This window comes from Gossypium raimondii, chromosome 13 (assembly GCF_025698545.1).
Source record: "Gossypium raimondii isolate GPD5lz chromosome 13, ASM2569854v1, whole genome shotgun sequence".
NCBI classification, from domain to species: Eukaryota; Viridiplantae; Streptophyta; class Magnoliopsida; order Malvales; family Malvaceae; genus Gossypium; species Gossypium raimondii.
Genome location: NC_068577.1, coordinates 5,098,368 through 5,111,479, shown reverse-complemented (window position 1 = coordinate 5,111,479; position 13,112 = coordinate 5,098,368). Strand labels below are relative to the sequence as shown.

Here is a 13,112-nt window from a genome sequence, read left to right as displayed (position 1 = left end):
ATGCATTCATTTGAACCATAACTAAAATTTCGTATATATAATTACACCAAATCAAAATTAATACATAATTTTGAGATTTAATTTGCAAAATATTGGTTAAATTGGTGGGTCCTGGACTATATGCTAAAGGTAAAATTAGTTGGTCTACTATAAAGTAAGTAATTTAGTCTTTGAAACAAAAGTAAAATTTTAAAAGGCAGTAAATTTTTTTGTCATATAATTAGGGTATTCATCATTTTGTAATCAGGGTATTTATTGTCTGATTATAAATGCTAAATAGTTTGGACATAAAATGTATTCCATTTCTAAAAACCGAAACTTTAAAAAATCCCAATTTATGGTGTTTAAAGTGACGTGAACCTCCTTCAATTTAAGATAAGAATTAAATTATTCATTTTTCTTGCCGCTTCCTTTAACGTTTATTCTTCCCATTGTTAAAGTATAAGAAATTTGAAAAAAATTTATTGGGAAAAAAAAAGGAAGTATAAGATTTTAGATTTTAGAATTTACTTGTTAGAAAAAATGGCAATGAAATACACGTTGATAATGACAATAGAATAATTGTAAAAAAAAAATGTACAGATTTTACGTGGAAACTCTTTCAAGAAAAAATTACGGACAGAAGAGAAGAAATTCACTAATGTTGAAAAAACGAATAATATAAAAAGAGTTCCGACTGCATCTATTTAAAGGTTGAAAAACCTTATCCTAATCAATGTTGAATAGAGAAGTGTAGTTTTATATAGATTCTACTTGTACGACACTCAGCCTCTCGCCTCCATAAATCCCTTTATTTTATTAATATATTTATTTCTTCAACAAGTGATTTATCAACAAGAAGTGTAGTTTTAATATATTTATTTCTTCAACAACTTATTTTTTGTATTTAAATTAAATTTAAATCCTAAAATTATCATTATCGAAAGCTCTAACCAAATTATTTATCAACATCTAACTCAACTTTGATAATTTGTTTTTGACTAAAAAAATGAAAGAAAAGACAGAATATTTACTAAGATTATTTTGGGGGAGGGTTAGTTGAGGGATGTATGACATTTCAAGATAGGGTCTAGGGTTTGAACTAAGAGTAAGGGGAAGTGGTGGGTATTTGTATCTTTCTTCTACATAATTCTAGAACCTTCTTCATAGCTTTGCCATTTGCATTTGCTATAATGCCATTAGAAAAGGACTTTCCTTGAAAAAGAAAAAATTTTGTTGCTCTCTTTGAATAATATACAAAAATGAAATTTCATTGTACTTTTTCTTTTAATTCCAATTTTTTCTCCTAATGATTGGTATTTGATTAAATTCATTATTATTGAAATGTTTTGAATGGAGAAACTTCAAATTATGTCATTCATTAATATATATTATGTAGATGACTAACTTATCTTTTGGGGAAAATCAAATTATTAAAATTTTGTTCTTTCACAAAAGTTCTGGGGTTTCTTCTTCTTCTACATTTAAGATGCTAGATTTAATTATGATATCAGTCTTTATACATTTTACATATTTACAATTTAATCTTTTATTTTTAATTTCAGGAATTTAATCTTGAACTGAAAATTTTACAATTTTTATTCAACCAAAACCTTAGAACCTCGTATTCAACATTTTATTTGCTTATTTGGCTTTTTATATGCGTAACATTAGCAACGTGACTAAATTTGTTTTGTGTTTAAAATGTAATAGTAATCTTTTAATTTTGTTATTAAGTGGGTTTCAATTATTATTTTTTAAAAAGAGAATCTTAGTGTAATTAGACCAAAATAGTATTGAATTTACTTAATGATTATGTATTTTTGCTTATTGTTAATTAATTTTAAATTAAATTCTATACAAAATCAAATCTTGCCCATGTTTCAAATCACCATCTCACCCTACTTTGACATTTACATTCTCATTTGTGCACTAAATTAAGCTCTCTTTAACAAATGGACATACAACTAAAACCATAGATGAAAATGTTGATAATACATGTTTTTCCCTCAAACCCTTTTATGCTATATCTCCAATTTAAACGAGACATTTAATCTTATAAATTATTTGGATTTAGTAATGTAATTTAATTGTTAAGTTCGATTTTTTGATAATTTAAACTTAACTTGACTCGATTACACTTAAACTTGAGAAACAAGCCATACACTGAATAATTAGTGGTTTCTGTTTGTAAATAGAAATGCTTAAAAAAGGAGATTTTGGGTCATCCATTGTGTTGGAGCCACCTACTACAAAGTGTTAAGCCATCAAGCCATTTATGCCCCCCCCGCCCCCCTTTTACAGTCTAAAATGATTGGATGGTGTATGTGGATCTAAAGTTAGGCATTAAGGTGTCAACAAGTGTTCCTTTCCATATATATATTAGTCGTCTTTTATCATGATCAATGGGTCAATCACATGATCCACAGCTTTGTTGTTGATAGCTTAACATGTGACTCTCTAAGCCTTCTTTTCATTTTCACTTTTTGATACACATTAAAATACCTGCAAAATCACACTCTCAGATTGTAGAAATATATAAGAATTGGGATTTCTGTTAAAAACTTATATATATGAAAATACATACAGATTTGTTAATTCCCATCAGCATAATATATAATATAATATAAGTTATTGCTGATGCAGGATCTCAGCCAAGAATCATATCACAGAGGGGTTGTAGTTGCGGCAGTCATCCAAAGAGAAAGCAACAGCATAAAGCTTCCATGGCTGCAAATGACAAACAAGATCACCTTCTTCAACAATATAATATAAGTTATTGCTGATGCAGGATCTCAGCCCAGAATCATATCACAGAGGGGTTGTAGTTGCAGCAGTCATCCAAAGAGAAAGCAACAACATAAAGCTTCCATGGCTGCAAATGACAAACAAGATCACCTTCTTCAACAATATCTTTGAAAAAATAATATTTGTGTGTGTATATATTCTATACATTTAAATGCAAACTTACAGTTTTTAAAAGGAAAAAAAAAAAGAAAAAAAAGGACTGCAGAGCACATAGGATCCCTCAAGAAAAAAAACCAGGTTTCTCCACTAGGTGGTGGTGGGGTTGCATGATACAGAGGAGTCGGCCCTTGATAAACACTTGAACCCCAAATTTTTGACATCTAAAAATGGATCTAAAACTGTAGAAAATTCATCAAACCAAGATTTCCCATTCGTATGATTTGATAAGAACATAAGAGATCGTGATGATTTGATACCTGGAGGTCTGTCAGGCATATAGGTTGTAGGTTTGGGATTAAAGCAGACAGCCATGGCAGGTCCTTGCACAATTTATGCATGACGAAACAGAGAATCGTAAGCAAAGAATTGGATCCAGGAAGGGAAATGGAAAAAAAAAAATCCTTGGAACAATGCTTACTTCATAAACAATACAGTGCTTTCACATCAATAGAACAAATTGTATAAATGTATTTTATATGAACTCAACTTTTAAGACAATTATTATGAGTATGTTGTCTTGATGAACATTAATAAAGTTAAAGGAAAATACTGTAAAAAGGGTAGGCGTGGCAAAAAGTAAAAGCTGTTGGCACTTTATTTGATTCTATCAGAAGTTTCCTGGAAGTGGGTTCAATATTTGTTCAGATTCCGACAGGTCTTTTGGTCTGGTCTGATAAACCAATAGTTTTGTTTTTCTTCTCCTTTTATTATTTATTATATTATCTTTGTTCAAGCAATTAGGTGATTATTGTTATGGTTTAATTAAACATGCGGGGTCATTGGGGTTTGGATTATGAGAATATTCACTTATATATGTGAATTGGATTAATTCACTTGATTTTAAGTCCCATTCATTTTTGTTTTAGGCTTACTTGAATGATCCCTTTTTAAATTATATCATTTTTACTTATTTCTCTAATTTTTTCTTGAATTAAATATTAAAATTATAATTTTGTGGTCATTATAATCATCAACCATCATTTCAAGAAATTATTTTATGTATTCACATGATCCTTTATTAATTGTTTAATGACATTTCAATAATTTTTTTCATGTCATTGATACATCGTTTTGATAATTTTTTTACCCAAAACTCTGAATGCTAAACCCTAAATATCAAACCCCGAACTCGAACCACGTTCAAGGTTTCGAGGTTCAAGATTCAAGGAAAAATTACCAAAATTATATATCAATGAAATGAATGAAAAAAATTATTAAAATATTTCTAAATAATAAAAAAAATCATAAATAATGTGGTAGGAATGATACATAAATTAACTACTAAAAAATTTCTTTGAACCAATCAAAAGTTGAAAAGGTGACATTTTTATTATATAAAAAATAAAATTTAATATTATAATTTTCCTGTTAATTCTTCTTCTTTTCGAATCCTCCATTTTTATTCCCCTTCCTCTCTCTATCATCTTCATGTAATTTATAATTTAATTTTCATTTACTTTACTCAAATAATCAAAAATAAATAAATAAATAAATAAATTTATTCAAAAACAATCATCTAAATACTTAAAATGAACAGTAAAATTGGGTTATGGAGACTAGATGGCCGACACCACTATTTTTTCTATTAAAAAAATAATTTTTGGGGTTTTGGGCACTAGATGGTTGACACCCAAATTTTTTTGCAATTTTTTTTTGTGCTAGCACCCCTTTATTTGATTTTTATTTTTTGAGGGTGTCAGGTGCCGGCCGACAAAGGCTCGAACTCACCCAACAAATTGCAACATTAACTCCTCATTGTTTTCTCTTCTTTTCTATTTTCTAAGTTTGATTACATATTTTATATTTTAAAACAATATTGGACTATTTATCATGTTTGTTAATTATTATTGCATCGCTGACATTATTATTAAATTTAAAAATTAAATTAAATATAATATGTACAATTAAATTAATTTTTTTTGATAAAATTAGGACATGCAATAATAGTTTTCATCTTTTATAATAATTCAAATAAACATTGCTCTAAATTTATATAGGCAACGTAATTAAATTTTTGGGTTATTTGAATAAAATAATCCATTAAAATCTAAATGAGAATTGTATTTATTTTCTTATTTATGTATTTTCACTTCTTTTCTTTAACATTTGTTTTTTCATTTTGGGTTTCGTTGAAAGCACATCTCCGGGTTTGATTCATCCTGTTCTTTATTTTACTTTCAATTTTTATTTTTATTTTTATAAAAACCATCAAAATTACTAGAACCGTTGAATTCCCCAAATACAAGCCCTAACCCTAGCCTTATTTAAACTTGAAACCACCGTTAAAATCCAAGTGGAGGCCAATGATTTCGAGTTTACAAGATGTAGCAGTAGTTCATCGGGTCGGGTTTTTAATCGATTCCCCAATCTGACCAATTTGGACCTCGTTAGTTCTTGTATTCGGATGCCGAAACACTTTTGACATATTAGTGACTCACACAACCAATTATGAATGGGTTGTGTAATCAAGTTGAGCCTAGTTCAAATATTGTTAAATTTGAGTTTAAAATTTAGAGTTTGATATTTGGTTCAAACTTAACCAAACATCTATTTTTGAGCTCGATCTCGGCTTGAGATATAATCGAGTTATTTGAGCTCGAGTTTAATTAAGTTTGTTTATCACTTGTTTTACTAAAGTTAGAACTCGTGCTCGACTCAATAATTAAGCTTGAGGTTAACAAAATATTAAGGGTAGTAATGTAGTTTAATAATATAAAAATATGAAAAGCTCAATAAGACTTATGAGTCGTTCGAGTCAAGTATTACTAAGCTCGAATTCAGCTTGACCGATAGCTCAAACTCGAGCTCGCTCTATATATAGTTACCGAATCGAATTTGAATTTTTTTCGAGTCAAGTTCGAGTAGCTAAAGGGAGAGAGAGTTGAAGATGAAAATAAAGGAATTGGAAAAGAAGAAGATGAAGATGAAGAGAGAAAATATAATATGGAATAGTAATCTAATTTTTATTTAAGATTTAATTTTTTTTATATAATCAAAATGACACGTATCAACTAGTGTTTGACTCTATATTTTTTTTTATAGAGGGTAACAGTTGTGGCTCATAATGGTTACAAAATTATGAGTTTAGATACCTAACTCAAAAAAACAATATAGTTTAAGGACACATCAACGCAATTTCAAGCAAAATATCAATGTGAAGTGCTAGATAATTTCTTTCTTCTTCTTGCTTGTCGATGTATAACCAGGTATCATGCAATAGAAAATTCCTGGAGGTATTGGCTTGGGCCTAGAAACGGAAGATTAAGTAACCCGTGAATCCAACAAGTTGGTTTATAATAATTCATGAAGGAAATTCTCATATTTTCGCAAGCCAATTAGATGCGAAATCTAAAAATTAACTTTTTTTCGTAGTTGCACAAGAGGTTTTGTTTTTTTGTTAGAAGCCATTTTTTTTAAGGAATTGCTTAGTCGTCTAGTAACAAGTAAGAGTAGTCGATAGTATTAGATATAGATTAAAAAAAAGAGAGAGCAAGGAATAAAAAAGATTTCTACGAATCAATATTTGTGAGGCGACCTTTCTTGTATTCTTGTATTAGATCCAAAGGTTTTTTCTTGACCTGACTACAAAGATGATGGATCGATTTCTTTTTCTTTTCTACTATTGTCCTGCCGCTCTATTTTTGTGAATACCATTTATAATGATTGATGAAGAAAAAAATTTCAATTGAACTTATTATTTCAATTGGTATTTTTGCTTATCCCCCTCTCGTTTAAAAATTGAAACTTAGATAAGTACTTTTATAAACATATGTATAAAAAAGAACATATTTCATTTAGCCCCTTCATGCCTACCATAACTAGTTATTTCGGTTTTCTACTAACGGCTTTAACTATAACCTCAGCTTTTTAATTGGCCTGAGTAAGATATGACTTATTTAAAAATTAATTCAATGAACGAACAATTCACAAAAACAAAGCTTTTTGTCCTATTCCATATATTCTATAGCTCCTTACCGTGTTAATTATCAATTATTAGGTATTGATATTCATGGGCAATAGAAATTAATATTTAGGGATAGATATTACCTTTCTTTTTCTCCTTTAAAAAAATTGAAATGATTGAAGTATCGATTTTAGATAGAATTCTAGGGGTGTGCATTTTTCAGATGTAACAAAATTAACTAGTCGAGCTGAATTAATTCGGTTAATTGGTCGGCTACCAAATCTAATTTGATCGGTAGTCAGTTAAAGGTTTTTTGAAATTTTTGTCATTAGTTAATACAATTCAAAATTAGGTAATTAATCGATTAATAAAAATTAATAAAATATTATAGGTCCAATATATTAGATAGATCCAATACAGTCCAAAATATAAAATTTAATGGATTTATATATATTCTTATAATGAGCTTAAAAAGTATTATGAAAATTAAAATTATTTGAAAAATAAATAAAACTAAATAAACAAAAGTAAAATTAAAAATAAAAGAAGAAACATGTCAAACCCAAATTAATTTGAAATCATCCACGTCCGTTAATAGACTTCTAAAAATTTGGTTAATTACATTAATGATAATTTAATTGGTATTAATTAAAATGACCGTTTGAACATCCTAATCATTTTAGTTCGAGTAATACAAATTATTTGATTGAATCATTTTGAATTCAAATAAATTAAGATTTGGAGTGTTAATATAATGAAATCAAGTTAGGGTCAAATTTTTTCAAAATTGAGCCAGCTTACCACTGATTAATTAAACAACTTTTAATTTCTTTTGGGACAAAATGAGAAAATTATCCAAAATATTGAGATATAGTTGGTTTAGGGTTAATTTAATTTGGATTGGAAGAATTCATATTTAAAGAAATTAAATTACTTTAAGTTTGGATTATTTTCAAATATTTGTTTAGGTATTTTGAGTTGGGACAAAACTATATTTAATCTTGAATTTTATACTTTTTTCAATTTGGTTTCTATTTTATTGGGTTCACATTAGTCTATAAACTTAACTTTTCTCAATTTGGTCTATGAACTTGAACTCCATTCCGGATTGATGATGTGACACTCTGGGATTGTTCCATGTAATCATCTAAAAATTACAAAATTTTATATAAAATAAAATAAAAACAAAAATTCTAAAAAAAAAACATATTGGTGATGGTGTAGTACAATCTAAGTGTGCCACAACATTATACACTAACAAAATCCAAGTTCAAGGATCAAATTGGAAAAAGCTGCCAAGTTTCAAAGCTATTGTAGATGAAAAAGGTTTAAGGACTAAATGTTACTACATCTCTTTTGAGTTCGAACCAATTCATGTCCAAATTGAATGGTTCAAACTGTTAACTTTTTATAATTAAGTCAAGTTAGATTGAGTTTAGAATTAAATTAATTGGATTAAATCTTTGAATTTGAGTTAGAATCAATTGATTGCTTAGCACTTCTTTATTAACAAAATTTAGTTCAAATTTTGGTCAAACAATTTGTGGGGGGGGGGGGGACAAAACAGAAAATTATCCAAAATATTGATACATAGTTTGGGCCCTGACCCTAAACCCAGACTCCCATTTACAAACTATTGTTCTTTGCAAGTTTCAATTACAACTCTCTGGCCAAAAAATTATAGGCTTCAAAACTATAACAATCTTGGGCCTAATGACAAAAAAGAAAAGCCGTCAGTATAATTTTATGGTCCAACTAATGACAAAATAATGCTACATTATTTTTCCACTTATAATAATATTAAATTGGGTTAATATGTATCGAGGTATTTGAATTTAGCAATTTTCATCTACTTTGTATTTAAATTTTTTAGACCTACCTGGTATCTAATTTTAAAAATTGTAAGTCAAATTTGATATTTTTTAGCTACCGATTAACACCATTAAAATATATTGATGTGACATTGACGACCAATAACATAGTGATACGACATGTGGAAAAAGTAAAAATATGTATTTAAAATTATAAAAAATTTATAGTTTTTACACATACGGAATGTACATGGACTAAAATTTGTCTAGATCCATTTAAATCGGACAACTATTTGTCTTTATTCATTTTAGGCATACTTTTAATATTTTAACATATTTTAAATTTTCTATAACATGACAGATTTTTATATTATTATTTTAAATTTTAAAATATTTAAAATATAAAATTAAAGAAGTATAAATTTATAAAAAATTAGAAATATTATTTGACTCTAAAATGGAGCTAGATAATTAGTTGTCTAGATATATTTGAACCTCCATTACCATTTATCTAGATGCATTCCAAATATGTTTTTTTAGTAATTTTATATATTTTAATTTTTCATAAATTATCATATTTGTACCTTTTATTCAATTAAAATACATAAAAATTTATTTTACAAAATATGATGTTTTATACTTTTTATATTTTTACACAAACTATATTGTATAAATTTGGACAAATATGATTTACAAAATTTGGTATTTTATATTTTTATAAAATATGAAATGAGATAATATATTACATGTAACGCCCTAAAATTTTAAGAATTTAGTTGTGAAAATTTGCAATAATTAGATTTCTGTATTTTTGGTTTTGTGCTCTATCTTTGTGTTAAAGTTATGGAGTTCGAGTCGCCTCATTAAAAGTTTATTGTTTTGAAATCAACCCATAAGCACGCGTTACCCGATTAAGTTCAGTTCAGTGTGAAATTGTGTCAAGAATGAGCCTGCTGGTTCATTAGTTAAGCATCTGTCTGTATTTTGTCTGATCTTGAATTTAAATTCCATCGTATGCGTTAGGGAAATATATTTTTGTCAAATGTCAAAATCTGCCTAGAAGTTAGGAAATTAATTAACGATAGTTTCTTCTTCTTTCTTTTTATTTATTTCTTTTTGGTCGTTTTCTATCTTCTTCTTTTCTTCTTTTCGTTTAGATTATTTTGTTAATCGGAGTAGTGGGGAAATCCAGGATTAATGGAAACTCTATTATTAGTCATCGATTAGAAGGCTATTGGGTAAGTAATTGACAATGTGAGCATCTCTGCAATCTTTCTTCACCTTGTAAATTTCTTGTAACGAGGTATTTTTGTGAGTTACGAGAATCTCTTATTAACGATTGTGTACTTACCTAGCAGGCAAGGCTATTAACAACGAGGAATAGCAACAAGACAATCTCTATGATTGTTGCTGAAGTTTCGGTAAGTTTGGGTCGGTTGAAAGTTTCGTGTCGAAACTTTCGACATAGGCATTAAAGGAGTAATCGGGAAATTCTGTTAATTAAATGGCTAAATTGTGTTACTGAATGCTTGTTTTAGGCTTCGGGAATCTTTTGAGTTGTTGTCTATTCGAAATCTTTCCAGTGCGTATCGAAAACCTTAGTTTTTGCAAGTTTCGGTTGCCGAAAATAGTGGCTGTCGACGCCACATGGCCAGGCACACGGGCATGTGACTAGGCCGTGTGAGCCACACAAGCGTGTGGCAGGCCGTGTAACTCACTGTTTATTGATTTAGAGCCACATGGGTGTGTGTATAGGCCGTGTGTGGCCATGTTAGTGCAGGGTTTACACGGGCAACGGACATGGGCGTGTGTCTGGACCGTGACATGAGTGTGTACCAAGGCCGTGTGAGCCACATGGGTAGGGACATGAGTGTGTACCTAGGCCGTGTAACTCACTGTTTATGCTTGAAAACTACACGGCCAAGGTACACGGGCGTGTGACCCGACTGTGTGGCAGATTATTGGGCCCAAAAACTGTCTTTTGGGGCCGAAAATATTACTTAATCTTGATATTGGTTCACTCAATGTGCGAATGATTGAATTTGATTATGTAAGAACTGTCTGATACACTAAGACTGATTTGTGAGCAACATAATTAAATGTGCAATGTAATACCTACTCTGTTATTGAATTGTCTTATAAATTGTATAATGACTTAGAATGACTGAACATATGACGGGTAGTTGTGTTCTGCATTGGCATGTGTTGGGATGTTGCAAAGGAGGAAGAAATTTGTTCTAAAATCGTGGTTACGCCACAATGTATATAAATCTGATTCTAGCACTTGTTGCATATTGAAATAGCAGCTAAGCTGCGTATCTATAAAAGTGTCAACGAACACTTTGAGGTGTGTAGGGTTGGTTGGGCATTGAATGTCTTAATGGTGTGTTGGGATGGTTGAAGACGGTGTGTAGTGGGCGGGGATAGAAATATTGCATTTGAATTTGGTCTGTATCGTATTTGAACTGAAGTTGCATATATATATATACATATGTAGCTCATCTGCTCTGAATCTGAACTGAAATTATTTCTACAACGAACTGAATTTCTTAATTTAGAATTTCGCTATAAATAAATTTTAATAGAATAAATTTCTTTTACGCACTGAGTTCACAACTCATACTATTACTATTAAATTTTAGGTGGTTCGCAGACTTGAACGGGTTGGTGCCGTGGAAGCTCGGTCGAACTATTAGCTTTCTTAAAACTATTTCAGTAGGAGCCTCGTTAAATTATAACTGAATGACCTTAGCAGATCATATACTTAACTAATATTTGTGTTGAATTTTATGTAAATCATGGTTTGGTATTATTGTGTCTTGTGTGATATTTGATTTATCATGTAACTCTCTAAGCTCAGACTGGACGTCTAGGCCGGGTCTAGGGTGTTACATTTCATATATTTTTAATTTCATCATAATAATATAAAAATATAATATTTTATGAAAAAATAAAATATATAAAATTACTCAAAAACATGTTTAGAATGAATCTGGACAAACAGTTGTTCAAGTTCAAATGTATCTTGACAAATGGTTGTCTAGATTCTTTCTAGTGTCAAATAAAATTTCTAATTTTTTTATAATTTTAAAATTTAAAATAACAATATAGAATATATGATATGTTATAATATATATATATATATATATATATATATATATATATTACTAAAAATATGTCTAAAATGAACCTAGGAAAACAATCATTTCTCCTAGTTCATTTTTATGAGTAAAAATATATTTCTTTTTATAAATTTAACTTTATTTTTTTCATGTGTCAAAATTTGAGGCTACCACGTATCACCATGCTATTGGTTGTCAGTACCACATTAATGTATTTTAATGTTATTAGTTTGGTACCTAAGAACAGTACAAAGTTGGATTCCAGTTTTTAAGTTTAGGTACCAGTTAGTTCTAAAAAAAGTGGAGGTACCAAGTAAGTATAAGTTTAGGTACCTTCGTATTGACCCTATTAAATTTTAAAAAATTATTTAAATTGAATTATGCCAAAACCACAATATTAGTGAAAAGAAATTATGTGAAGAACATATTTATAAAAAATTCATATAAAAACAAATGACTCTTTATTTGAAATGGTTAAGTTGAAGTTATAAATATCATAATATCTTAAGTTTAAATATCATTACTATAATATTTATAAAATAATTTATATAAGAATATAAAATGATAAAAACATCCTTTGTATTGTCTGTTTCTTTGTAAAGTAATCATCTTTTAGTAATTTTAATTGAATTAATATCGGTTGATTCGTGATGCTTGTTTGGTTGGCATAATGATTTAATTTAGTCATTCATTTAATTTTTTGCGTCTTTTAGTCGTTGAAATTGTATTGTTTGTTAAAATCATCCCAAAATGGATGAAAAAAATTAATATCTATCAACTTTACTGACGTGGTATCTACATGTATGCCACGTTGGCAACTAATTAATTTTTAAAAAATTAAAATATTAAATTTTTTTTAATAATTTTTATTAAATTTTAAATAATTTTTAAAATTAATTAATTGCTGACATGACATTTACATGGATTGCCACATTAGCAAAGTTGATAGATGTTAACTTTTTATCTATTTTGGATGATTTGACAAACAACGTAAGTTTAAAGGATAAAAGGAAGAAAAAATAATGGAAGGCTAAAATAACTTTTTGTAAATTTGAAGGACCAAACAAATTATTATGCATTTTATAAATGACAATTACGAGTTTAAATAATATTATAGATTATCATAGACAAGTTTTATATATTCATAGATCTACATGGCATTTATATTGCTTAAATATTTTGAGCTATTTAGGAATGTTATTATTACTAGAAATTTTATCATATGTGTATTCGTGTGGAAATTATGTACTTAGAATACAAGCGTATATTTAAAAATAACATATAATAAATAATGAAACGTAAGGTTCGATACTAATAATTATAACAATA

At 28.5% G+C, this 13,112-nt stretch overlaps 1 long non-coding RNA gene across 2 annotated transcripts; it reads right to left on the bottom strand.

Moving 5' to 3' along the window:
* Positions 1 to 2,209: 2,209 nt before the first annotated feature.
* On the bottom strand, positions 2,210 to 3,443 carry LOC105784533 (uncharacterized). 2 transcript variants are annotated; one of them, XR_008192918.1, is made up of 3 exons: positions 3,204 to 3,443; positions 2,567 to 2,854; positions 2,210 to 2,484 (listed from the first exon to the last, which is right to left on the bottom strand). It is a non-coding gene; the product is annotated as an uncharacterized LOC105784533 (long non-coding RNA). The 2 variants fall into 2 exon arrangements; XR_008192917.1 differs by lacking the exon at positions 2,210 to 2,484 and having other exon boundaries at positions 2,506 to 2,854.
* Between the last annotated feature and the right edge of the window lie 9,669 nt (positions 3,444 to 13,112).